This window comes from Canis aureus, chromosome 19 (genome assembly GCF_053574225.1).
Source record: "Canis aureus isolate CA01 chromosome 19, VMU_Caureus_v.1.0, whole genome shotgun sequence".
Classification (NCBI taxonomy): Eukaryota; Metazoa; Chordata; class Mammalia; order Carnivora; family Canidae; genus Canis; species Canis aureus.
This window is the reverse complement of record NC_135629.1, coordinates 28,734,862-28,761,587: the sequence shown is the minus strand read 5'-3', so window position 1 is coordinate 28,761,587 and position 26,726 is coordinate 28,734,862. Positions and strand designations below refer to the sequence as shown.

At 38.3% G+C, this 26,726-nt stretch overlaps 1 protein-coding gene and 1 pseudogene across 2 annotated transcripts in view; one reads left to right on the top strand and one right to left on the bottom strand.

Moving 5' to 3' along the window:
* Window positions 1-26,726, top strand: part of SYNPR (synaptoporin) — a 291,170-nt gene that overhangs the window by 190,967 nt on the left and 73,477 nt on the right. The window lies entirely within an intron of this gene.
* Window positions 21,370-21,468, bottom strand: LOC144291312 (U6 spliceosomal RNA; annotated as a pseudogene).

Genomic DNA, 26,726 nt, shown 5'->3' with positions numbered 1-26,726 from the left:
TTTCTGGAAACAGAGAAATGTTAAAACATTCTTTGCATCCCCTGGAGCTATCAAACTGGTGACCAGAAGTCACACAATATACTTTATGAGGTCAAGCTGTTGCCAGTTGAGTGGTGGGACCTGTGTTCCATCTCCTTTCCCAACCCCACCCATCCCAGAAAGAATGACATTTTGTGAGCCACAAAATGAATTGAATTTTCTGGGGGCCACAAGGTCAAACAAAAAGGAGGCAAGTCCTCAAGCTGCCTGCTTGCCAGATGCTCTACAGAATAGGATGGTAAAAGCCTCAGGGCCCGGGTTGTGAAGCAGTGACAGCTGAAAGGCCAGCACTCACATTCCTGATTCCCCTTCTAGGATCCAGCTATGGGAATGCAGAGACCTGGAAATGACTCTGAAATTTAGAATCTCTCTTGACGGGAGGTTCAGGGTCCCCCTATCTGCATCTGTATCATGTAGAAAACTTGGTAAAAATAGAGATTCCAGGATCTTGCCACAGATCTACCTACTCAGCATTAGTGCCAGGTGGGCCCAGGATTGGCATCTACTAAGTAAGTCCTCCCGTGATTCTTAGACACACAGTAGGTGGAGAATTGGTGACCTAGGGAGAAATAGATAAGGCTTCAATTTGCAGTTCCGTGATAGTTTGTGTTTTAACACTGATAGATTTTTCTTTAAAATATTTGAGATTACACTTTTGTTTAAACACTTGCCTTATTTGTTATACTTAGCATGATAAAATAGAAAAAGAAAGTTACCATGAGTAAGCAAATGGATACTTCTATATTCTCTTATTTCTAAATTTACTGCTGTCAGCACATATTACTCTTAGAATGAAAACTATAAATGACAGAAAAGCAAATAGTAATTTCTAATTATTTAGTAATGGACTAACTGTAGCAATTTTACTACCACCCCATTATGTGCTTTTAAGCATGTCCCCCTCCCTACCCCTTACCAAAAAAGGATGAAGTGCTAATTGCCTTTCCCCATTAGACCAAGTAGAAATTAGGGTAGAAATTAGGAAGTAGGATGGATATGTTAATTTTTTTATCTTATATATATGTGTGCATGTGTGTATGTATAATCATTGGTATGGTCGTTATACCCTGGATTGTCAAACAACACTGTAACAAAGGCTGAGCCAGAGTATTTTTATTCCCCTTTTAGAGATCAACGCACAGAGATTTAGATTTTTTTAAGTCACACAGCTAGTAAATGCCAAACCTGGAAACCTGTCTAAATCTTTTGACATCCATGAGTGTTTCAATAGAATTGTTTACAGCCGCCCCAAACTCTAACAGGAATGATGATTATGATGATGGTAATGATGACGATGATTGTCATCATGATCAGCATCATTATTATCAAATAAAAGCCAGATAGTTTTACCATAAAGGAGGGAGTGTGCAGGGATCCCTGGGTGGCTCAGTGGTTTAGTGCCTGCCTTCAGCCCAGGGTGTGATCCTGGAGTCCTGAGATCAAGACCCATGTCAGGCTCCCTGCATGGAACCTGCTTCTCCCTCTGCCTGTATCTCTGCCTCTCTCTCTCTCTCTCTCTCTCTCTCTCTCATGAATAAATAAATAAAATCTTTAAAAAAAAAAAAGAGGGAGTGTGCAAAGCATGTCACATATATTATGCTCTAACATCCCTAGGAGAAAACATCCCCATAAGATAGTGACTCTGTGCTTCACTTGACAGGTGCAAAAACAGGCTCATTGAGGTTGAATGACTTGCCCAAGGCCATACAGCTGCTAAGTGGCAGACTAGGATTTGAATATCTCAGTTTGGCTTACCTCTTCATCATTGCACTGTGATGAACAGCAGTGATGTCCTTAAGTTGACAAACCTCCACAATCTTGGTGCGTCCTCCCCTCCCTCCCAGATCTTACAGCGTGTTCCTCGATGACAGGCAAGCTGGGCAGGCAAGAAGGATTTAGGGAATGGTTTTCAGATACACTGTGTTCCTTGCAACTCAGAATTGCTGGCATTTGCTTTCCAGTTGATTTCCCAAGTCCAGGAATGAACTGTGAAGAAACAACAATTCCAGGCTGGAGCTATAATGATCACCCTTTTTCCTTTTCTGCAGCTAGCTAGAATCTGAAATAAATGAGCTGTTGCTGATACAGTTTGTAGAACTTTTCACTTTTTATTTTGAAAGATTCTGTGCCATAGTAGCAGCTGTCACTTGGAGGCGAGGTGTAAAGGAGTCAAATAAATGACATGGTTTTCTAACAAAGTTATTCCAAAGGGTTTAATGCTGTGGCAGATCCTCATTTCCTTGGCAAAAAGGTGGATTTGGAAGGAAGCGGGAGTTGGTGAGCTGAGAGTTTCCAGATACTAATCAGGGAGCTTGAACATCTTTGATTACAATGAAGGATTTGTAGTTGTAATGCTCCTTAAGCCCAGCACCAAAATAGCAGAAATAAGTGGAAAGTGCAGAGAACCACTTGCAGAGTTGCAGAGTTGGGACTTCTTCTGAGATGCACTTGATTAGCTCTTGGAATCTTTAGAAATTAGCTGAGAATTATCCTGAACAACCTCTACATTAATGTTTTATTTTAGCATACCTACTAGGGATTTCATTTTCCATTCTTTCTTCCTCTATCTTATATCCCATCATCTAAAACAATCTCACTTTCTTTTGTTTATATAACTCCATTTTAAAATATCTTTTACTTTATTAGAAAAAAGAACACATTTTATTTTCTGTCCTGAAAAATCTCACTGTACAGAAGTGAAAGAAGTAGAATATTGGAATCTCCTTTAATGTGATTTCTCAGTGGTGATTGCTATCAGGAGTTCAGGTGGATATCATTTCAAACTTTTTCTTTATGTCCACTCATTTTTTATGCAGATCAATTCTTTTTTTTATACAGATCAATTCTAATGTGAATATCATTTTGCAAATTCATTCTTATTTTTTAAAAAATTGTTTATATCTTTGCATGTCAGCCCTTATGGGTCTAACATATTTTTTGGCCTCATTATTATACCATAATAGTAAAATTTATTAAGCCAATCACTTATTTTTTTTAAGCCAATCACTTATTGATGGATATTTAGGCTGTTTCAGTTCTTCACAATTATAAATAATGCTACAATTAATATAGTTTTATTTAGGCCTTTTCAGTCCTTCACAATTATAAATAATGCTACAATTAATATAGTGTAAAGTAAATCCAGGAGGATATGAAGGTACCTGATTGTTCACATTCTTCTCAATATGGAATACTATAAATGCACTTATTTAATCATTGGAGAAGATAAACACATTGTTATTATAATTATTAGACATTTGTATTTCTGGCAAAAGTTTTTGGAGAACACTATGTCCTTCTTTCTTTACACCTGATGTCTGGCAAAGGTATCTTACCACTTGCCCCTGACCCAGTTGCTTTACTAAATCAGCATTCTTCAGTGAACTCCTATGAGATTTGTTAGTTGATACAACAAATGTTCAGTATGGTACCAGGCATCAAGCTTCACAATGAAGGAAATTTAAAAAGGGAAAGAGATTCTCTTTCCATGGAGCTTAATCTTTTTAAAGAACATACCCAACATTGATGAAACTGAGACACAGAGTTTATATGTCCCATTCAAGACCCATAGCGAGTCTTCAACTATATTAAAGTTTGCCTAATTTCCCTGAAATCCTTACCTAATATTACCATCACACAAAGTCACAGTGCAGATAATTGGAATTAAGACCCTATTAATCTTTACTAATGATAAGGAGGTCTGTAACAAATTGCCTAAATTAACAAATTAATATTTACACAGCATGATAGAACTTTTTAAGAATTCATGTATCAAATTAATTTACGTCATGGTGTTCATCTTAACAAATTATCATAAAATGTTGGCATTAAAAACAGTCTGCTCAATAGTGGTTGCAAAGAGAACTTGTTTGCTAACCCTCCCTCATTGATACAAAAATATGAAAGAGTTTGTCTTCATGGTTAATTTTCAAGGATTTATTATTTTTTTTACTTCTAGGTTGCATTTATTGCTTGCCAGAATGGGAAGGGACTGGTTTTTCCTGTCTTCTTGCAAGTCACTGCAAGCAATTGTTAAGAGAGAATAAATGCTATGGATGATGAACCATTACATATGATTTTTTTTGTCAGTTAAGCCACATCTTAGACTGATGTGAACTTTACCATTTAAACCTGAAATTACTACTCTGATTACCATGGTCTTTAGAGATGGCATTTGGTCCCTCTGCAAAGTGAATGTTTTCTAAAGAATGATAAAGTTTGTTTCCTTTATGCAGATAAAAAGTAAAGCATAAATATCTCATTGGAGCACACAGTGCCATAGAAGAAAATGAATGTAAATGCCTTATGTTGTGCAAGACTAAATGAAAATGTAATGTGAATTACTTTCTAGCTCAAGCTCATCACTAGTGCCCAGATGACTATGTTTCTGTAGTTTTAAAAATCACTTCAATTTTCAACCAAATGCCGCTAGCCAAATAAACAGTGTGTCTCTAGCACTTTTTATAATGTTTTCTGGAAGAGAAACATAGACAGTATGAAAAAAAGCTTAGCACACTCAGCTCTTCTTTCAGTCTTATTGTGCATCACCAGGAGTCTTCAGAGGTTTGGTTAAACTTTTGAACTTGTCCATTTGCTCATTTGATCAGTAAATGGGTGCCAAGCATGTAACCAGATGAGTATAGATGCTTGCCCTCTGCTACAGATCCAGGCCATGTGTAGCCATGTTTGAGCCCTAGAGGCCCCACCCATTTTAGCTAATTGGATGATGGGTAGGCACCAAATTATTTGTTGGTCAATAACCTATGAATGGTTGCTGGGACAAAGAGAGGCTCATTCATTCATTTAGCACATTTTTTGAATGCCTACTCCATGCAAGGAGGTTTTTGGTGTTGGAGGTCCAGTGGATAACAGGATAGATTGGGTCTTTCTTCTCCTGGAGCTTAACATTGCAGTAAGGGGACAGAACAGAGAGAGAGAGAGAGAGAAAGCAAACAAACCAAAGGCCAAGATCACATCAGATAACAATAGGTGCAATGACAAAAACTAAATAGTGATGTGATAGAGAATAACTGGGAAGGGGAAAGGCAAGGAAGTTTCTCTTAGGAGGGGATATTTGAGCTAAGACCAGAATGACCCAAAAAGAATGAGCCATGCAAAGATCTGGAGAAGAGATTTCTGCAGACAGAAAAGCAAGTAAAAAAACAAAACAAAGAAAAAAGCAAGTGCAAAAGGAAGAGGGGACCTGGTACAGTAAAGGAGTAGATACAAGAGTACAGCAAGAACACAGTGGATGAGGAGAGCATGGAACGTAGTGAGGCAGGCAGGGGCAACATCAGAGCCTCATAGGCCATGTAAAGCACTTTATTCTAGTTGTAATGGGAATCCTTTGCTTAAAAGTAGGTGAGTGACCTGATCTGATTTACATATTTTAAGAATTTAAATTTTTTTAATTTTTTTTTAATTCTAGTATAGTTAACACACAGTGTTACATTAGTTTCAGGGGCACAATATAATGATTCAATAATTCTATACATTACTCGGTGCTCATCATGATAAGTGTACTCTTAATCTCCTTCACCTATTTCATCCATTCCCTACCTCCCCTCTGAGCAATTTATTCTCTATAGTTAAGAGTCTTTTTCTTGGTTTGTCTCTTTTTTCTCATTGTCCATTTGTTTTGTTTCTTAAATTCCACATATGAGTGAAAGTATATGGTATTTGTCTCTCCCTGACTTATTTCACTTAGCATTATACCATCTAGATCCATCCATGTTCCAAAGGACAAGGTTTCATTCTTTTTATGGCTAATATTCCATTTTATATATGTACCACATCTTCTTTCCCATTCATTTATTAATGGACATTTGAACTACTTCCACAATTTGGCTATTATAAATAATGCTACACTAAATATAAGGGTCCATATATCTTTTTGAATTAGTGTTTTCATGTTCTTTGGGTAAATACCCAGTAGTGGAATTACTGAGTCATATGGTAGTTATATTTTTAACTTTTTGAGGAGTCTCCATACTTTTTTCCATAATGGCTACACCAGTTGGCATTTCCACCAACACAGCACAAGGGTTCCTTTTTCTCCACATCCTCGCTAACACTTGTTGTTTCTCATGTTTTTTGTTTGTTTGTTTGTTTGTTTTTAGCCATTCTGACAGGTGTGAGATAATATCTCATTGTGCTTTTAGTTTGCATTTCCCTGATGATGAATGATGTGTAGCATCTTTTCATGTGTGTGTTGGCCATCTGGACATCCAAAGGATGTCTCCTTTGGAGAAATCTTCTGCCCATTTTTAATTGGATTATTTGTTCTTGGGGTGTTTAGTTATATAAGTTCTTTATGTATTTTGGATACTAATCCTTTATCATCCAATAAAGTGACATATCCATGTCACTTGCAAATATCTTCTTCTATTCAGTAGGTTGCCTTTTAGTTTTGTTGATTTTTTCCCCTCACTGTATAGAAGCTTTTTATTTTGATGTAATCCCTATAGTTTATTTTGCTTTTATTGCCCTTGCCTCAGGAGACATTTCTAGAAAAACGTGGCTACAGTAAATGTCAGGGAAGTTACTAAGTGTGCTCTCTTCTAGAAATTTTATGATTTCAGGTTTCATATTTAGGTCTTTAATCCATTTTGAGTTTATGTTGTGTATGGTCTAAGAAAGTGATCCAGTTTCATTCTTTTGCATGTTGCCGTCCTGTTTTCCCAACATCATTTGTTGAAGAGACTGTCTTTTTCCCATTGCATATCCTTGCCTCCTTTGTCAAAGATTAATTGACCATATAATTGTGGATTTACTTCTGGACTCTCTATTCTGTCATTGGTCTATGTGTCTATCTTTGTGGTAGTACCATACTGTTTTGATTAATATAGCCTTGTAGTATATCTTGAAATCTTGGATTGTGATACCTCCAGTTTTGCCCATTTTTTAAAAATTGCTTTGGCTACTTGGGGTCTTTTGTGGTTCCATACAAATTCTAGGATTACTTGTTCGAGTTCAGTGAAAAAATGTTGTTGTTATTTTGATAGAGATTGCATTAAATCTGAAGATTGTTTTAGGCAATATGGACATTTTAACAATATTTATTCTTCCAATCTGTGAGAATGGAATATCTTTCCATTTGTATGAGTCATCCTCAGTTTCTTTCATTAGTGCTCTATCATTTTCAGAGTACAGGTCTTTCACCTCTTTGGTTAAGTTTATTCCTAGATATCTTATTATTTTTCCTGCAGTTGTAAATGGAATTTTTGTCTTAATTTCTCTTTCTGCTATTTCATTATTAGTGTGTAGAAATGCAACAGATTTCTGTATATTGATCTTGTATCCTGTGACCTTACTGAATTCATTTGTCAGCTCTAGTAGTTTTTTGGTGTAGTCTTCAGCATTTTCTGTATATAGCATCATGTCATCTGCAAATAGTGAAAGTTTGACTTCTTCCTTACCAATATGGATGTCTTTTATTTTGTTTCCTTATCTGATTGCTGTCTAGGACTTTCAGTACTATGTTGAATAAAAGAGGTGAGAATGGACATCCTTGTATATTTCAGGAATTATTTTGGCTGCTGTGTGAAATATATTTTTCAGTGGAAAAAGAAGAACAGTTAAGTGACTATTGGTTAATGTAAGCAAAAGATGATGGTGGCTTAAATTAGAGTTTTATCAGTTGAGAAGGAGAAAACTGGAAAGATTTAAGATATATTTAAAGGTGTGGTCATTGAAATGGCTGATGGGAAGGATATATGGGTAGAAGGTAAAGCAAAGAAGGAGTCAAGGTTTGGCACCCAAGGACTGAAATGATAATGGTAGAGGGTTGGTGGGACATGCATCAATTGTTCTATATTAGACATGTAAAACTGAGATACTTATTAGTTGCAGTAGTTGTTTGGTTGTTTTTTTTAAAAAAACAAATTATTGAATGACCTGTTGTAAAGGGCAATGGTAGACCAATCAGATTCCCTATTTGGAGAATTTGCACTAAGAAGCTGGAAAAAGGGAGGGAGTTGCAGAAGATCACAGATGAAGTGAAGTCATAGCGAGAGAGGCTATGAAGAGCTCTCTAAGATCCAAAATTGTAAGGAAAAGAATTCTGAGTCAGAAAGGAAGCCAGTTAGAAGGAGAATATCGGAGAGAAATAGAGAACTGTGTGGAATCATGTCCCAAGAGGGGAATAGGAAGTGAGCCATTGATCCCCAGAATTGCCTCTGTCATTTTTACTTCTAGATCTGTCCACACATGTCCTTCCAAAAATAGACTCTTTTTCTTGATGTAGTTTAAGTGAATCTCTGTTTCCAATATACCAACCTAATTGAAATAAATGTCTCAGCGCATTGAGGACCACCAAGATGAAAAAGATAAATCATTGTCCTCAAGGAGTTCACAGCACAGTGAAGAAGAAAAGGTAATAATACAAAGAATTGTTATGTAAAGTCCAAATGGAATAATGCTGAGGGTGTAAAATGCTTTAGTCACCATTGATATTACATGTTCTTTTGTAAGCAAAGAAAAAATTAAATGTACAACCTGTCCCTTGGAATCTACATCAAGTAATAGAAACTACAAGCAGTAATTTCTATTAGGAAATATAAGGCATTATATAAGATGGTCTCTCTCAAAATTTCAATGAGGTTCTTACTATATGTGCATACCACCTGGATTATTTACTTAACATTTCAATCAGTGACTGAAATTAGGTGATAAGTCTGAAAACACTATCAATGATACTTTGATTAATTTATATAAATAGATTATTACTTTCAGCCATACCCAGCAATAGTGTAGATTGCAGGTTCCATTTCCTAGACAATATTCCATATTAATTTGTGAATCCAATGGATTTTTTTTCTCAAAATAATCCTACATAAAATGCATATTCCCAAATTTCCATTAAGTAGACAGTATGTGTAATAGGGTGACCTTTTAATGAGTTATTTTAGTTCACTTTTAAAATGAAAAATTTTACAAAATAATGGTTTGGTAACTTTTAAAATCTCATATGAATGCATGTGTTTTGGCCATGTATATACATGCTTTGAGAAGGTTATAAAATGAAGAGCCCTTGTCAACTAAGAATAGAGAGAAACTATTTTATGGAGATCTTGCAAAAAACATTCCAAAAACTTTCTAAGCACCAAAATAGCTTACTGTAAAGAGATACTAAGCACCAACTTGCTTTAATTTACGATTTGTAATTCACAAAATAAAGCAAATGAGACATCATTGTTTCTTTAGTCCTGTCACCTCTACCTTCCTCTTTTGTTCTTACAGGATTTTAACAATCTGACTTCCTCCAAATTTACAAATAAATCGCTTTTCCAAAGTTCATTTCTAAGTCATCATTTTCCTCTTGCAGTATAAAGAGTGTTAGGTTCCAAGACTAGCCTACTAAAGCTCCTGTACTGCTAAAATGATTTGTTTACAGTGAACATCACAGATGCCAGATAATTAATTAAAAGAGGTTGCTACAAAACTGAATATAATATTTAAAATGTGTCTGGAAATCCATGCTGGAAGAAAAGCAGTTTTTAATTATCAATTTAAGAGAGGGTAGGAGGGACTTCTATGGACATTGTAAAAGCTGCTTTGGAAACTTTGAAGGATCATATTGTATAGATTAAACAAACGTTCTTTATGACATCTAATAGTATTTCTAAATAAATAATATTTCTAAATGTTTGACTGTCTTATCACTGACGGGAGTATGTCCCCTCCACCAATACTTTTACATTCACTATTTGTGATGAGGTTCCTTTGTAGCCCATGTGGACATGGTGTGGGGGGAGGGATGGAAAGAGAGCAGGGCAGTGTAGAGAGATTTCTGAGATAGTTAAGAAAGAGGTGAAAGAGAGAAAAATGAAGTTATTAAAGTGATTGTATGTGAATAAAAGACAGTAACAACTGTGAAGGAAGGAGAAAGAAAGACTATGTGGGTCATACTCTAAGTGATTGATGATAACAGTTCCCATTTACTGAGCTCCCACTCTGTTCAAGGACTGTGCCAAGAGCTTTGCATACCTGCAATTTTCACAATTAAAGGCAGTATTAGTCTCACTTTTAAGAAAGAAAACCGAAGCTCAGAATTTTATTTTATTTTTTTAAGATTTTATTTATTTATTTATGATGACACAGAGAGAGAGAGGGAGGGAGGCAGAGACACAGGCAGAGGGAGAAGCAGGCTCCATGCAGGGAGCCCAATGTGGGACTCGATCCCAGACTCCAGGATCACGCCCTGGGCGCTTAAATCGCTGAGCCACCCAGGCTGCCCGAAGCTCAGAATTTTACATGTCAGACTGAACCATATGAAATTGCCATTTTCACCAATCAAACCACAAAAATGTCGGCAATTCCATGTGGTTCAACCTAATACCTTGCTTCAGGACACAGAACTAGTAAATTTTGAAATGAGGATTCAACAACTATACCTGGCTCCAGAACACTAACTCTTTTTTCCAGTTTCCACACTTCTACACAACATTGGAAGGAAGAGAAAATGTGTTATGGGAGAAGCTTGCATCAGACATGACCCTATTCTCTCCATGACAGTGGGCCCATCGGGGAAGGAATGACTGGTAGCTTTTTAGAGCAAGATTGAGGGCTGGATAAAGATTAGGACCAGTCATTTGAATGCGGAGGTTATTTGAACATCTGCTATTTGTATCTTGAAAGTTGTCTACATTAAATACTTTATATGTATTTAAAAAATTAATCCATATAGTGAAGGCCATTTCTACAATAGCATGCTTACATTGGAATGTGGTTTAGATGCATGATAAACATTTTAATCTCTCCTCACCCCTTGAAAGATTTATTGGTTATCAATAGCTGTGTCTTTAAGCAAATTACTCAATTCCAACTGGCTCTAAGTTTCAATGAACAGCATTCTGATAGCGAGATGAGTTCAATTGATGACATTAATGTCTTGTGAAGGACCTTCTTTTGTAGACCTTTTTATCGATTTTTATATTTGCATGTCCCCAAAGATTTCATTCCTGAGCTGAAACCTCTACCCATTAATAAATGTACCTCTGTCTGTTGTTCTAGGCTTACTTGTCATACTTCTTGGACATTTTCACAGCACAGAGATTATTCTTGCATGTATTACTGTCTTCAAACTTGGACCCTGGTTTCTTTCCTCCCTCCTTTTCCCTCTTCCTAATTTTAGAGGAAATCAGTGAGAAGAATTGTTGAGGGGACATGAGCCCCAATACCCTGAGTAGACAGTAGGAATGACCTAAGGTGGCTGATGGAGGAGACATGCTTCCTCCTAAGTTTGCAATTCCTACTTCTCAGCAGTGTGCCTAAAAAGGAAACATTTGTCACTTGCATGCAGCATGTCCTGAATGTCCTTTGAGGAACACTGCTTTTTCCCCACTAAGTAGAGAAGTTTGACCAGTGATCCCCATTTCAACACACACTCAACATAGAAAATTGCTAATGAAATCTTTTACATTCTTTTTTTGTCTTAAGTCATCAAAACCTCCTATCAGTTCAGACTAGCCACTTTTCAAATTCCCAATAGCCACATGTGGCTGGTGGCTACTACATTGTCTGTGCATCTTTTATTTCTGTTCTTTCCCACTATAAAGTCCTCCTTTCTTCCTTCCCTCAAATGTGAGCATTAATATGTTCTAAGCATTATTCTATGCACAAAGCTGACAAAATTCTCAGCTTCCTGGAGCTCCCATTCGAAGACGAAGTGATTGACATAAACAGCTATAGTAAGTAGGTAAATTATATAGTAATTAGATCAATGCTATGGGATTGGGGGGACAGAGCTGGGTAAAGTGACTCAGATGTGCTGGAGGTAGGAAAGTTAACTGAGGCAGGGTCTACATCTGAACCCACCTCACCTTTGGCTGCATTCTGATTCTTTCCATTCTTTAATTTCAACAGACTCTCTTGAATGAACAATGAATGAGTAAAAATTATGCCCTGCTTTTAATTATTTAGTACTTAATAATGAGTCCAGTCCAGTTCAGCCATAGACTTAGATACTTGACTGTTGTTTTCAACATCTGCTTTATTTTTTTATTTTTTTTTTTTTATGATAGTCACAGAGAGAGAGAGAGAGAGAGGCAGAGACACAGGCAGAGGGAGAAGCAGGCTCCATGCACTGGGAGCCCGATGTGGGATTCGATCCCGGGTCTCCAGGATCGCGCCCTGGGCCAAAGGCAGGCGCCAAACCGCTGCGCCACCCAGGGATCCCCTCAACATCTGCTTTAAAGGAGGTGGTAGTATTAATTAGTAGTAATTGCCAGGCCTACAACTAAACAAAGCAGAAATATGAATGAGCTATGTTGTGAGGATAAGGATATTTCAGTAGACAACAGAAGGTTTTGAAACTATGCCTCCCACTGCAATTTCTTGATGTGCGTCTAGAAAGGTTTGATCAATAAAGTTTGATTCTTTCCTTGAAATTTGAATAATTGCCTACAGCCTGGGGAATTTAACATCTTAAAAATTGATTACTTCTCTATAGACGAGTGTAAGTTTTGTTGACTTTCTTTGTATTCAATTGTGAGGTTCCTTGTTTGTTTTTTAAACTTCTGATCAGTAATGGCCACTCCCTGAAATGCCTCCCAGTCTCAGTTCCTTATGCTCTGGGATATTAGAATAGAGTGCCAGTCAGAAATATGTAATCCGGGCAGCCCCCGTGGCTCAGCGGTTTAGCGCCGCCTTCAGCCCAGGGCCTGATCCTGGAGACCCGGGATCGAGTCCCACATCCGCTGCCTGCATGGAGCCTGCTTCTCCCTCTGCCTGTGTCTCTTCCTCCCTCTCTCTCTGTCTCTCATGAATAAATAAATAAAATCTTAAAAAAAAAACTATTAAAAAAAAAGAAATATGTAATCCTGCACCTCTGCTTCTCAGAATCTGAGATAACTTTTATCAAGTTAAAGGACAGGAGGCATGATAGAGACAGAGAGAGAGTGAATATGTGAGTATTTGTCCTGCACCTGATTATGCATGATGCCTGTTGGAATGTCTGTTATTGGGCCTAGCCCTAGATCTCCAAATTCTAAACCTTGTGGAGGAGAGAAGGGAGGGAGAAATCTGAGAATCTGGGTGGTTAATAAAGTTCCTGAATGATTCTTATGCCCTTTGGGTATTGAGAATCATGGATCCAGGCACCAGAAAGGCCCATATTTGAATCCTGATGCCTCTGCTCCCTGGCTGGGGCACTCACACTGTCGCTTTTAGGGAAGTAACATCAAACTGCCCCATGTATGTTGGTGGGTTCTCTATCCATGAGGTCTTGTCACAAGAGAAAACAAGGGAATTCAGATCCAACATACTGCATCCCACTGTGCCAAGTCCAATAGGAGAATTCTTCAGAGTTCTTAATTATAACATGTTAACAAACTGTTCTGTTCCCTTTTTTTAATGCAGTTGGAGTCAAGGCTGCTTTTGTCTCTTTGTTTTGCTAAGGGAAATGCAGGCATTTGTTTCTGCTCCTTTTCTTTTAACTTCGATTCCCATAATGCATGTATTTATAGTCTGAGGAAGCAATAAAGAGAACTAGGACAAACTTGTGCTTTCAAGGCCTACCATGCAGACCCAGACAGGGACATGTCGGGTCTGCAAAGATGAGCCAGCAAGTTCTTTGTCTCTTTGAGCGTAGGCCTTTTATCATCTGCAGTCCCATCTAAATAGCTTTCTTAAAGGATAAAGTATATTATCAGGGCCTACGAAGCAACTTGTAATTATGGGCTCTCCAGTGGACTCATGTACTATTTAAAAGCAGCAAATGAAAGACAAACATATGAGGTTCCTGCTACTTAAGCTAGACCTTGGAGCCCTGGATGAACTTACCTTTAATTTAACAGTCTCTTATGTTTTCTTCACTTTTAAAATCACACAAGTAATAAATGCCATTTTACAATAGTCGCACAATACAATTAAATAAAAAATGAAAGCTACCTCATACAAGCCACTCCAACTCTATTACCTGTGATTCTAGATTTTTCTAGAAGTGTATAAACATATATGAGATGTATATACATACACATAAGTAATTTGGACTCTTTAAATTGTAAATGAGAGAAACGCAGTTCAAAAAAATTTTTTTTTTTTTTTAAGATTTTATTTACTCATGAGAGACACAGAGAGGTAGAGACATAGGTAGAGGGAGAAGCAACCTCCCTGTGGGGAGCCTGATGTGGGACTCGATCCCAGGACTCCAGGATCACAACCTGAGCCGAAGGCAGACACTCAACTACTGAGCCACCCAGGTGCTCCAGTTAAAAAATGTTCTAAACAAATGGGAAGAATCTCTTTACTTACACAATCATACTGAAGTGAGGTACATTGACTTCAGGAATGGCCAGATCCAGAAGCTCCAACAAGTAGTTTCAATTTCTCTTATTTCTCTATCTCTTGGCAATGCCTCAGTTTTCCCTCTTTCGTGGGCTTTCTCCATATATTGGGGAGGATACCTATCTGCAGACCTGGATTTACTTGAAACTTGGAACAGAATAATGCCCAACCCTCAATGTCATTGTCATCCCCTAAACCTACAAATATGTTGCCTGGCATGACAAAGGAGAATTAAGATTGCGGATGGAATTAGAATTGTTAATCAAATAAACTGTTTAATCATCCTTAAACTATGGATGTTATCCATATATATATATGGATTATCTGGGTAGACCCAAAGGAATCACAAGGATCCTTAAGAGTGAAAGATGTAGGCAACAGAATTAGAGTCAGAGAAGGGGATATAACAATGGTACCAAGGTTGGAGAGATGTAATGCAAGAAAGATTTGAAGTGTTGTTGCTGGATTTGAAGATGGAGAAATGGGACCATGATCCAAGGAAGCAGACAGCCTGTAGAACAAACTATAGATGAATGAGGCAAGGACATGGATTCTCCTGTACCGGCTTCAGAAGGGAACACAAGCTTGCTGACACCTTGAGACTTGTGTCATATTTCTCACCAAAGAATGATAATAACTTTGTATTCTATTAGGCCACTAAGCTTGTGGTAATTTGTTCTGGCAGCCATAGAAAATTAATCAGAGGGCAGCCCTGGTGGCCCAGTAGTTTAACGCCATCTTCAGCCCAGGGTGTGATCCTGGAGACCCGGGATTGAGTCCCATGTCAGGCTCCCTGCATGGAGCCTGCTTCTCCCTCTGTCTGTGTCTCTGCCTCTCTCTCTCTCTTTCTCTCGAATAAATAAATCAAATCTTTTTAAAAAATTAATCAGAGCCTAATAGACAAGAGATTTTTTTTCTCCTCAAAATCCAAATTTTAAAAATCTTTAGAAGACTTCTGACTAGCTAGCTTGATTTTCACCCCAGTCTCCCTCCCATCACCATGATTAGCAGAATAGGACACTGTAATTGTCTAGATCAGGATATTTTTTATGGCAGAAAAAGGGGATTAAGAGACTGATTGGCAGTCCCCTTCTTAGAATCGCATAACTGACATCAAAACAGAGAAATTCCCCAAAAGGAGAATTGTGTGAGTTTGTTGTTCATAGTTTGTTTTTTTTTTAAATTGGTTAATGACATGTATTTTGTTCTGTAATCTGCTTAATTGTCTTTGCAGCATGTTTTGGAGATATTTCTATCTCAATTCATGTAGGTCCTACTTTGTTCTTTTTAGCAGCTGCATGTTATTCCATGGGGTAGATGAACCAGATTTATTTAGCCAAGTCTCCTATTGATGGACACTTAGGATGTTTCCGATCTTTGCTTACAAAGAAGACTAAATAAACATTGTATCCTTCTATATTCTGTATGTATGTTATAGGACTTTTGGTTTTGTTTTGTTTATATTCAACATTGGTATATAGAGAAGAAAGCAAGGACAAATGTAGTAGGTTGAATATGTCTAAGTCCTACCCCCCAGTACCTGTGAAAATGCCCTTAACTGGAAATATGGTCTTTGCTGATATATTTAAATGTCTTGAGATGAGATCATTCTGGATTTAGAGTGGGCCCTAAATCCAATGTGAGTGTCCTTATAAGATACAGGAAAAGAGAACACACAGAGACACAAGGAAAGGTCATGTGAAGATAGAAGCAGAGATTGGAATGGTGCCTCTACAAGCCAAGGAATGCTAAAAATTTCTGGCAGCCACCAGAAGCTAGGGGAGAGGGATAGAATGGATTCTCCCTCAGAGCCTCTAGAAGGAACCAATCCTGCTGATCCCTCGATTTCTAATTTCTGGCCTTCAGAATTGTGACAGAGTAAATTTCAGTTGTTTTAAGACACCCAGTTAATGGTAATTTGTTATCGCAGCCCTAGGAAACTAAAACATAGGTTCTGAAAGCAACCAATTCTCCTGTACACCCTCATTTGGTTTGTGGCCAACTTCTTTTTTTTTTTTTTTTTAAGATTTTATTTATTTATTCATAGACACAGAGAGAGAGAGGCAGAGACACAGGCAGAGGGAGAGGGAGAAGCAGGCTCCATGCAGGGAGCCCGATATGGGACTCGATCCCCGGTCTCCAGGATCACACCCCAGGCTGCAGGCAGCGCCAAACCCCTGCGCCACCGGGGCTGCCCTGTGGCCAACTTCTAATCACCTGGGAAGACAAAGACATGACACATCAGATCATATAAAGCTGTACAGCATACAGAAGTCATTTTAATTTCTACTTCTTGTAAATGTGCTTTGTGATTTTTATTTTCTAGTGTCATTTTTGTCTAAACAAATGACAAAATTAATTTACACTTCAGAGTCAGCTCCCAATGGATAGATGGGAGAGAGGCAGACCCAGTGTAATACAAGTGGCAAAGTAAAGTGAAATCTTTACTCCCCAGGGATCCACAGCATCAAAGACCTTTAGTGGTTGTGTGTGTAAGTGGAATAAGTAAATAAAGCAAGGAGAGAAGGAGGGGAAGCAGGAGAGAAGGGGGCAGGGGGAGAGGGAGGAAAAGACAGATAAAATAGAGTATGATTATGACTAGTGAGGAACTTTGAATGCCCCATAGGGCATCTTATGAAAATGAATCCATTTATACTTAACTCCTAAACATGACTGAAAATGTTCCTAATGTGCTTGGTGTCCACTGCAATGATGCAAATTGACCAGTCCCCACTCTCACCATGCTCACCACTACTGTTTCAAGTCAGATATCAGAAATCCAGTGAGCACTATTGCAAGCAGAGAGCTAAGAATGTGATGCTTTTTGATTAGTCAAGCAACAACAAAATAAATACAATAAAGCAATTTATATGCAGATATAATCAAAGTCACAGATACATTTACTGCATTGTACTTTTTCTCATCTGCCTTCTGACGTATGTGAATTTTGGGCCAGGAAGCTTACACTTGGCAACTGGCAACTGTATTTTAACAGCAGGTCTAAATGTTTTGAAAAAAAAAAAAAAGAAAGAAAGAAAGATATTGAGATGCCTATTTACAGGATGGGCAGGCATCACTGTACGCCCTTAAACCTGCTGAAGGAGACACAATAAGTCATAGAAAGTCATGGAAAATGGAACAACTCTAAAAATTTCTACATCTTATACCTGCTGAAGTGTACCTACTTTGGCTTTCAACTTTCCAGCATGTAAATGGCCTTGGTTCCTGCCCCCTCCACTTCTGGATTTCCTTCCCCTTATCAAGGCTTATTGTAAATACCACTTCCCCTCTTTCTAACCTGGAAGGAACTTCGAAGGAACAGCTCACACATCTTACTAAGTTGGAATAATTAATATATATCCTAGAATGAGGCCATTTGGAGGCAGTAATTAGGTGAGGAAGTAAACCAGTGTTCACGAGAATTGGACCAACCAGGTTCCAAATAAGCTTTTTAATTTTTTTTAAAGCATTTTCCCTGAGTTTCTGATGAATAACCTTCTGCTTTGAGGATGCCTGAGACTAACTCTTTTGATAGCCTCTGATGTGATTGTTTTCTCAGAGCATTTACATTTGATCACAGGGCAAGGGCTGGCCATCCTCTATGGCTTCCCTCAAGAATGTGCATCTATGATGTATGTTTAATGTTTTCCCTATGTTACAGAGATACATATCATCAGTAATGCTGAGATCACAGGCAGAGACATAGGCAGAGGGAGAAGCAGGCTCCCTGTGGGGAGCCTGATGTGGACTCGATCTCAGGACCCCGGGATCGCACCCTGAGCCGAAGGCAGATGCTCAACCATTGAGCCACCCAGGCATCCAGTTCTACTAATTTTATCATTCTTTTCCTTCTCTTTTTGATTTGTGATTTTTTATTTCAGCCTTCAAAACTTCTATGAGCTTATTACAATATTTCCTTGCACTGAAGTTCTCATTTGGCCCCTCCCTTTACTACCCCTCTGTTGATTTCCTCTCATCAGTATCCAGAGGCCCCCCTCATGCTTCTCAGATTAAATCTTCCACTTTTATCATTGTCCGCCTCACTTTGCTTAATTAGATAATTTCAGAGACAGCTTTGAAGGCCCTAGGTGTTGCCCCCGTACTAAATGGGATAGTTATAATTATTATCTGGAAGACTGGCATCAATATCATCACCTTCTTTTCTCTTCTTTTCCGTGTCTTAGTCATCTTCATAAATAATGAAAATAGTCTTTTCTTAAATAGAAAAATTATAATTTAGTTGGGTTCTTTTCCCTGAGTTGGCCGTTAATAGGAATTGAGGCATATCTGTGTACTTCGGGCCTGGAGGAAGGAATTAGGAAAGTGAATACATGACAATATGTACTGTGAATGATCAATATCTTAGAGATTTTTTTGTAATGACTTCTGCTTTTATTATCAAACCAACAGAAATGTGCTGTGGAGAATTTGGGTAATCCAGAAAAGTACACAGATGAAAAGACATATCACGTGTGTTTTCACCTTACAAATTTTGTGTGTATGAATATGTATGTATATGTATATTATATTGATATTACTTTATTTTTACACACATAAAAAGGTTAACCTGAACATGTTTTCTAACATCTTAAGCTTAATGCATTGTGGACATTTAAATTATTTTTTTTACATCAGCATGACCATAGGGCCCCACTTTATACAGATTTAACTAGCCCCCTATGAACAAGTATTTGAGTTCCAAACAACAGTTAGTCCAACAATTAATTGTACTAGTATAAACAATGCTGCAATCAACTTCCCTTATGTATAGCTGTGATAGCTTTTTAAAAATAATTATTTCTTCAACAAAAATTTCTGAAGTTAGATTTGCTGTTTAAAGACATGAAATTTGAGTGATCATTAGGTATACAGGAAAACACCCAGAAGATTGAACTAACTCATACCATTGTCTTGGTTTGGGTTAGAAGAGAACACACCATGTCAAAGAAGCTCTTTCCCGGTCTTTGCTCATCTTAGACAACAAACACTGGATAGTCTTTTTTACTGGGTAGTCTTTTTCTGGCTACATGTATTTTAGAAATGTCAAAGACCATGGCCTGCCTTCCTTCTACAACTCCCTTCTAGTGTTCCGTTTTGCAGTTTAATGTGTCAGAGCAGATGATTAGTCTGCATCTAATTTAATTCTATTTATCTTCTCTCAATTTTTTTCTTTTTTTTTAATATCAGTTTGGTATGCATTTGCCTTTCCAAGTGTTAAGAGCAACTTTTCTCTTGTTTTATGTGTGGTTCATGTTTTCATTAGAATTATTAATGTATTCATATATCTTTTTTTACTTCACAATATAATATAAATTCATGAAACCTTTGAGTAGTATTGTATATGAGATGTCATTTAGCCTTCCTTGCAAAATTTGTTTATAAAAGCAAGACCTGTTTGTTCAGGGAAGTTAACATTCTGACTCAAAGGGAAAATACCTGAGGGTCTCAGAGTGATCTACCTACAAGTGTATAAACTAAATGCTCAAGTAGCATTCTGAGATCTCTACACTGAGATATCTTAGAAACCGAACAGAGAACTGGAGGAGCTCGTCTCCATAAACTGAGACCTTGAACAAACATGAGGACACTATGGCATAGGGGGGATAAGCACGGATAGACAGCTTTAGAACCAGTCTTACCTCAAAGTCCCAGTTTCCTTTTTGTTATAATGGGGAGATACTAACATTCATTTGGAGAATCACTATGATGGTTAAATGAGGTAATATGCTTTCAAGTGCTTTATAAGGTGGTTGGCACAGGAATTACAACTCAATAAAAGATCATAGAGGAAGAAATATTTTAAGAAGCAGCGAGGTGATCCCTGGGTGGCTCAGCAGTTAGGTGCCTGCCTTCAGCCCAGGGCGTGATTCTGGAGTCTGGAGGTTTAGCGCCGCCTGCAACCGGGGTGTGATCCTGGAGACCCGGGATCGGGTCCCACATTGGGCTCCCTGCATGGAGCCTGCTTCTCCCTCTGCCTGTGTCTCTGCGTCTCTCTTTCTCTGTGTCTCTCATGAATAAATAAATAAATAAAATCTTAAAAAAAAAAAAAAGCAGCGAAAATCCTACATTAAGTGAATTTGTGCTGGAAATGCATAAAAGGGATATCAGAACTGATTCTCCTCATATAGAAATCAAGGATATAATATACCCTTTTTTCTTTGTGATAAAAAATGCTACAAATAACCTAGAACCTTCCTAAACTTAATTTTAATCAATTACAGCAGAACTTCTTTACTTCTTACAGAAGCATGTCCCCCCATCTGATAGAACTTTGAATTCTCAATGGAAATATGCCCAGTCACAATACATTTTGCAGTTTGGGACACCAACCTGAACCAGGTGAAAAGTGCCCAAAACGTAGAGATTGTAGGAACAAAGAAAGTCTATCTGAACAAAGTCAGAAAGGAGAGGTTATGGCCATCTCAGGACTGCAGTTGGGTATTCCTGACTTCTGAGCTGGAGGTTCTAATTATTACCATATGCTGGATACATTCTATGCCCTTGAGCACTCATAACATAGAAAGGAAGACAAATAGGGAGGTAAATAAATAATGTGGCAAATGTGACAATAAGTACATGCACTGAAAGGAATGATTTCATAGGGTGAGGTACAAACATCACAAAAACAACTTCTACTTCCTCGAATTTCACAAGTACAGCAGGGATCTCAGGTCTTTCAGTATCTTGGGAGATTTGTGAACCACCTGGCGTACATTATGTCAAAATCAAAGTCCCAGATTAGAGGGAATTCCGAGAATCATTCATATTCTGTCCCTTTCAGTCATCCCTCTTCTCTGTAGGAGATACATGGAGCAGGGGAGTGTAGGTTAATGGAAGCTTAACAGAAGAAATACCTTCATCCTTTGCTTGGCAAGTTTGAACTCATCTGTAATACACTATACATGTCTATGATTCCCCTGCCAAACCTTGAAATCTTTGATTTCTTGATTTCAAATATCCAGAGGAAGGAATGGTCACACTTCACCTTGCACATACAGCCTTGTTCATGGAGGGCTTTAATAGTGTTTGCAGCCATGCTTATTTAACAAGGGGTTCTAACTTGTATGTCATCCTTGCACTGGGGCCATGTTAATCCGCTCAGTATCCTTCCAATTTTAGTGTATGTGCTACCAAAGCAAGTACAAAGAGTTCTAACTTGGACAAGAAAGAAAGACAGGGTACTAAGGAAATGATCTGACCATTTAATAGTTATACTTTAGTGATATGGGAGCAAAACTAGGGTGATTTTTCCCACTTCCAAGGGCATTGCTTACTCCATTAGCCTAAGACCATTGCTGCTTAGTGTTTTCCCTTACACACACTTAAATTCAAATCATTACCTTACCACCTGCCAGCCTTGGGAAAGTTACCTAATGAATTAATATGTACTGAATGCTGACTGTATATGTGGTAGTGTCCTTATAGTGTTTTACATATGTGGATTTGGCCCACCCTCCCAACTCTGTGAAGAAGAAATTATTATTAGTATTATCATTAGATATTGATCAGGATCACATAGCAAGTAGGTGAAGCTGGAAACAGAGTCCAGGCTATTAGCCCCAAAGCTCATATCTCATGCACAAGGCCATGGTGCCTCCAGAACAGTAGGTCAGTTTCAGCATTTGCAAAAATGGGATGATGCTGACCATTCTTCAGGGCAGCAGTAGGATTAAATAAGATTGGTTTTGGCAATCAAATAGTATCAAATAATAGGGTCTCTGCCCAAAAAAAAAGGGAATCTTTTTGGAAGAATCCACAGGTGTAGCAGTTAGGCTGGCCACAGATGGTACAATTGTCACACACCACTGACCATGGCGAGTGAATCCACGTTGCTTTTAATTTATTCTCTTTTTCTCATCTTTCTACCTTCTATTCTCTCTATATTACTTGCAAGTATCTGGTTAAGTAGGTTAAAATGATGGCATTCCATTCTCTCATGGTCTTCATTTCTCGCTATTTGGATCATTTTTAGTCAACAAATGAGTTGGCTTTGCCAAAACTACCTGCTTTGACATTTTTCGCTTGAATTGCAATATGTTCTTTCAAAGGTGAATGATCAGAAACTATTGTCTGCAAGTCAACAATACACTCAGAGGCAGAGAGCCAATGCAGTTTTGTTAGTTGCTTTAATTACTGTGTGTGTGCTTAGGTTTTTTGGATAGCTGTTATTCTTGTTGAAAGGAATTGAATGCACATAAGTAACTCTTCCACAGACATTGTTTGAGCCCTGCATAATGCAGAGCTAGCCGTGAGCAAAAAGCAAGGAACTATCAGATAAATCAGAACTGGGGTTAGATTCTAGCAAGGAGCAGGTAGTAGGGTAAAGAAGATAGGCTGAGAAAGATACATAAGACAGAGAACTGCCATTCATTAAAAAGGTGAAGGTAATGGGCTGTGGTGGCTTAGAGAGGAGAGAGATTGGTTCCATCAAGAATGATCATGGAGGGCTTTTTGAAGATGGTGGCAATTGAATAGGACCTTGAAGGACACAGAGAATGTGGACTATGGTATGGTAAACCAGAAAGGATGAAGGACATTTCAGCTCTGCAGAACACATCTGGAGAGTAGTATAGGACTATGGAGACTTTAAGAAGAAGGTTAATTTTTATAAAGAAAAAAAAATGACCTAATTTGCTGAGGAAATAAATAAGGAATTAATCAGATTAATAGCTCTGAACTCATTTCTCACCATTCTTCTCTGGCTCACAATTCCTCCAATACACTACTACCTTGGGGCTTTGCACTTGCCATTCCCTCTGATCTGAAAACTTTTTCTAGGTTTTTGCTTGGCTGATTCTGCTTTGCTTTCACATTTCAGTTCAAATAACCTCTTTTAGAGAGAGCCTGACCTCTATGATGAGGTTGCCCTCCCTCACTACCCCATTCATGCCAACCACCCCCCTATCTACCCACACACATACACCTCCTCAGCAGTCACTTACTATGACAACATCCTTGTTTGTTTCATAGCACTTTCCATACTGTCTTGTTTAATACACTATGCCTGGCACAGAGAATCTCAATTCTAGTATATTTCTAACCCATGTATCTACATCACATCAAAATACTAGTTTTCATGCAATCCCAGAGACCTGAAACTCTTGGTTTTTCCTTCTATAACAATGAATGTGAAAATGCTTCCCTTAAAGCATGTTAGAATCACTGGAACTTTTGAAACCACAGATAATTGAGCCTTAACCCAGAATAATTAAGACCAAATCCCTGCAGGTGAAGCTCAGGCCATGTCAATATATTGCTCCTTTGCTGGTTCTAGTGGACAGTCCCAATTAAGAACCAATGCTTTGAAAGGAGAATGCAAGAGCAGGCACTTTTACTGCTGGTAGTTCCTATCTTGCCTGCTCTGGCAGGGTGGGAGTGAATACCAGGATCAGGGGCACAGGATTAGCCAGGTCCCAAACAAATATACACAATCTGGAAATCAAAGCAATATACATTTCCTTCATTCCACAAAAGATTAAGGCATGTCTACTATGTGCTAGGAACTGTCCCAAAGAAGTTCAGAGTTGAGTGAACCAAACATTGTGGTGGGCATTCTACCCTTTAGGTCCCACAGAATGCTAAACTTCTCTTGGAGACAGCACTGCTTGACTCCAGGGTTTGGTCATGAACCAAGTAGGATATTCTCATTAGAATTCCGAAGGAGTATTTCCTCAAATCTTCACTTAACCAATGACGTTATTTCCCAGAGTGTAATAGCATGTTCCAGACGTGCCATTTCTTTCAGAATATGATTCAGAGTCATTGCTTTTGTCAGAGGCTCATCATGCTCTTTTTCTATGATTTCATGTACTAGTACCCTTCCTATCCCTTGGTCTTCTCCAGCCACACTCTCCTCCATTCTCAGGACCCCGTAAGTTCTGCTTCCATATGGTTGCACAATTTGCCCTTCCTAGTATCTGCTCAAACATCATCTCCTCAATGAACCCCTCCCTGACCTCTTCATCTAAATAGTACCCTAATTCCTCTCCATCTCTTTGCCCTGCTTCATTTGCTTTATAGCATTTATATGTTTATTGTTTATCTCTTCATTTTCTGTTTTCCCTAAGAGAACATAAGCCCAAAGAGAACTGGACCATCTTCTTCTCATTCATTGCCATATCCCCAGCATCTAGTACAGTGCCAGGTACATAATAGATGTTCCATAAGTATTTGCTGAATGAATGAATTTTTAATGAATGAATTTAATAAGGTTTTATTCTCATCGTATTCATACTTGTGGTTATCTTCTATTGAGGGCAAGTTGATACTAGGTTTACAATTAGAGGTAAATGGACTGCTTCTTAAGTGAGTTATTATAAGAAACAAGGGAATCAATATAAAGAAAAATATTAAATAAATAGAAGCATGAGGGTTCATAGATGTGGCATAACTTGTGATAGTGATAAGAGAGCGGCTGACATCTGGGAAACCCTGGCCTAGCGCAGATCGGGAAACAGAGAGGAAAGAACACGCCTGGAAGTAAGGGGAACACCATCCAGTCATCCAGATCAGGATGCTGAATGATAGATGTCACCTACCCCTAGTTGCAATCTTTTGCTGTGTTGAGGCACCATTCAGCTATGTGCTCTACACAGTGTGGGGATAAGCATGATTGAGAATCCGTTTCCATCTTCAAAGTGTGAACCTCAGAGATAACCATGGGCACCATGATGATAGAAATCAAAATGTGATAAATATAAGAAAGGCCGATAAAGGCCACAAAAGAGCAGCATTTGTTTCTCCAGGGAAAATCAGGAAATCCTTCTCAAAAAAATGACAAGTTTGACAGGACCTTGAAAAAATGGGTGACTTCAACAGGCAGAAATGGGGGCTAAGGAATTCCAGAAAGAGGGGACAGCTGGAGTAAAGCCAGACAGAATAGAAGCAGCAAAGAATTTGGGGAAAGGAGATCACAGAGCACTATGGGGGAAAAAAAAAGTTTGGGCTTTCCTGGAAAACTCATGTAGCACTTCCTGTTTGCTGGCGTTCATTTATTATTGCATCCATGTCCTCACAAAAAGGAGCTTCCGGAAGGTATTTCTGCTTCCAAACAACTGATCTCAAATCCTTTTTCTTTCTAGAATGAAAAAATCTGGAAAACCCCATCCTACCATTTCCATTGTAAGCACACAGGCAGCAATCAACTGCTGCCCTATATTTGCATTAAAAGGATGCCTGGCCTTGATTAAAAACTCCAGGGAATGGTGGCATTGCTTGCCAGAGTTCTGAGCAGCACTATGGATAGAGAACTGCTCTCCATCAGCACCAAAAATCCAAATAAATCTACCCTCAGAACTATCAAGAGCCCAGACAAAGCAAAAAGGCTCCTAATGCAGTCCTTCATCCTTGAAAAAGATATTTCCCCTAATAGCCAAGTGCATAAGCCTTCCTGCTCCCTCTCCCCAGCAACCTCCTGATGTGTAATTAATCTCCTTTGCATGGCTGTATCCTGCTACTTTGCAGTATTGCGCCCCCCATGTGTGAAGCTCACGACCTCAGTGTCCATTTTTTAAAAGTTAATATGATTTAATGTGGCACTCTATCTTCCCAAGAGTTAACATCCCACTTAATTTTATCAAAGGTCTTTGTCTTGAGTTACAGCCTGGAAGAGATTCTAGGGAAGACTTTATGATATTAAATAATATATAGAGAAATGAACCACCCTTCCCAGTGGTTCAGAAGCTCTTGCTGGTCCCTAGCTCCCTTCCTACATGCTTAATATCTGATTTTGATTTTGAGAAAAAAAAATCCACTTGAAAGATAACAGCAGGAGAGAAATATTCTCTCTCCCAACCATCCTTCCCTCTCTCTCTCTGAATTAAGAAAAAAAAAAATCCATGGAGTCTCCCTCTTGATCTCCCTTTGTCATTAACATCTCATTTTAAACCAAAGTGTGTTTCACAGAATGTTAATGGCTGTTACACAACCTCAATTTGAAGCCAAATAAACTTTTGGGAGAACTGAGTTAAACAGTTGAGTAGGTATATTTACTGAGGTCAGGTAATAAAACCTTTAATGGTGACTCTGCTCTATTAATATTCAAGAGGGCTGTGTAATTTGTAGCATTTCCCAAATTTAGTGTTTCCATGGAACCCTTTTTTGATATAGTGTCTGGAGAGACATGAGTTCATCAACTAGTGTTGAAATAGCAAAAAGAGGCCTGTCTCTATGACAGATGCTCAGATGTTTCCCCAGAAATTGCAACTCCCAGGGCAGTTAGGATTGCTGCCTGAAAAACCACAACGAAGGTCAAGTCACAGGAGTGGTGTTCAACTGGGAGGAGAGGTAGGAGGTCTCCTCACAATTTCCATTCCACCTTCTCGCCAATTTTCTCATGTATATAATGGAGAGTAATAATACCTACCTCTCAGAATTGTTAATAGAATTGTTCAGATGACTAA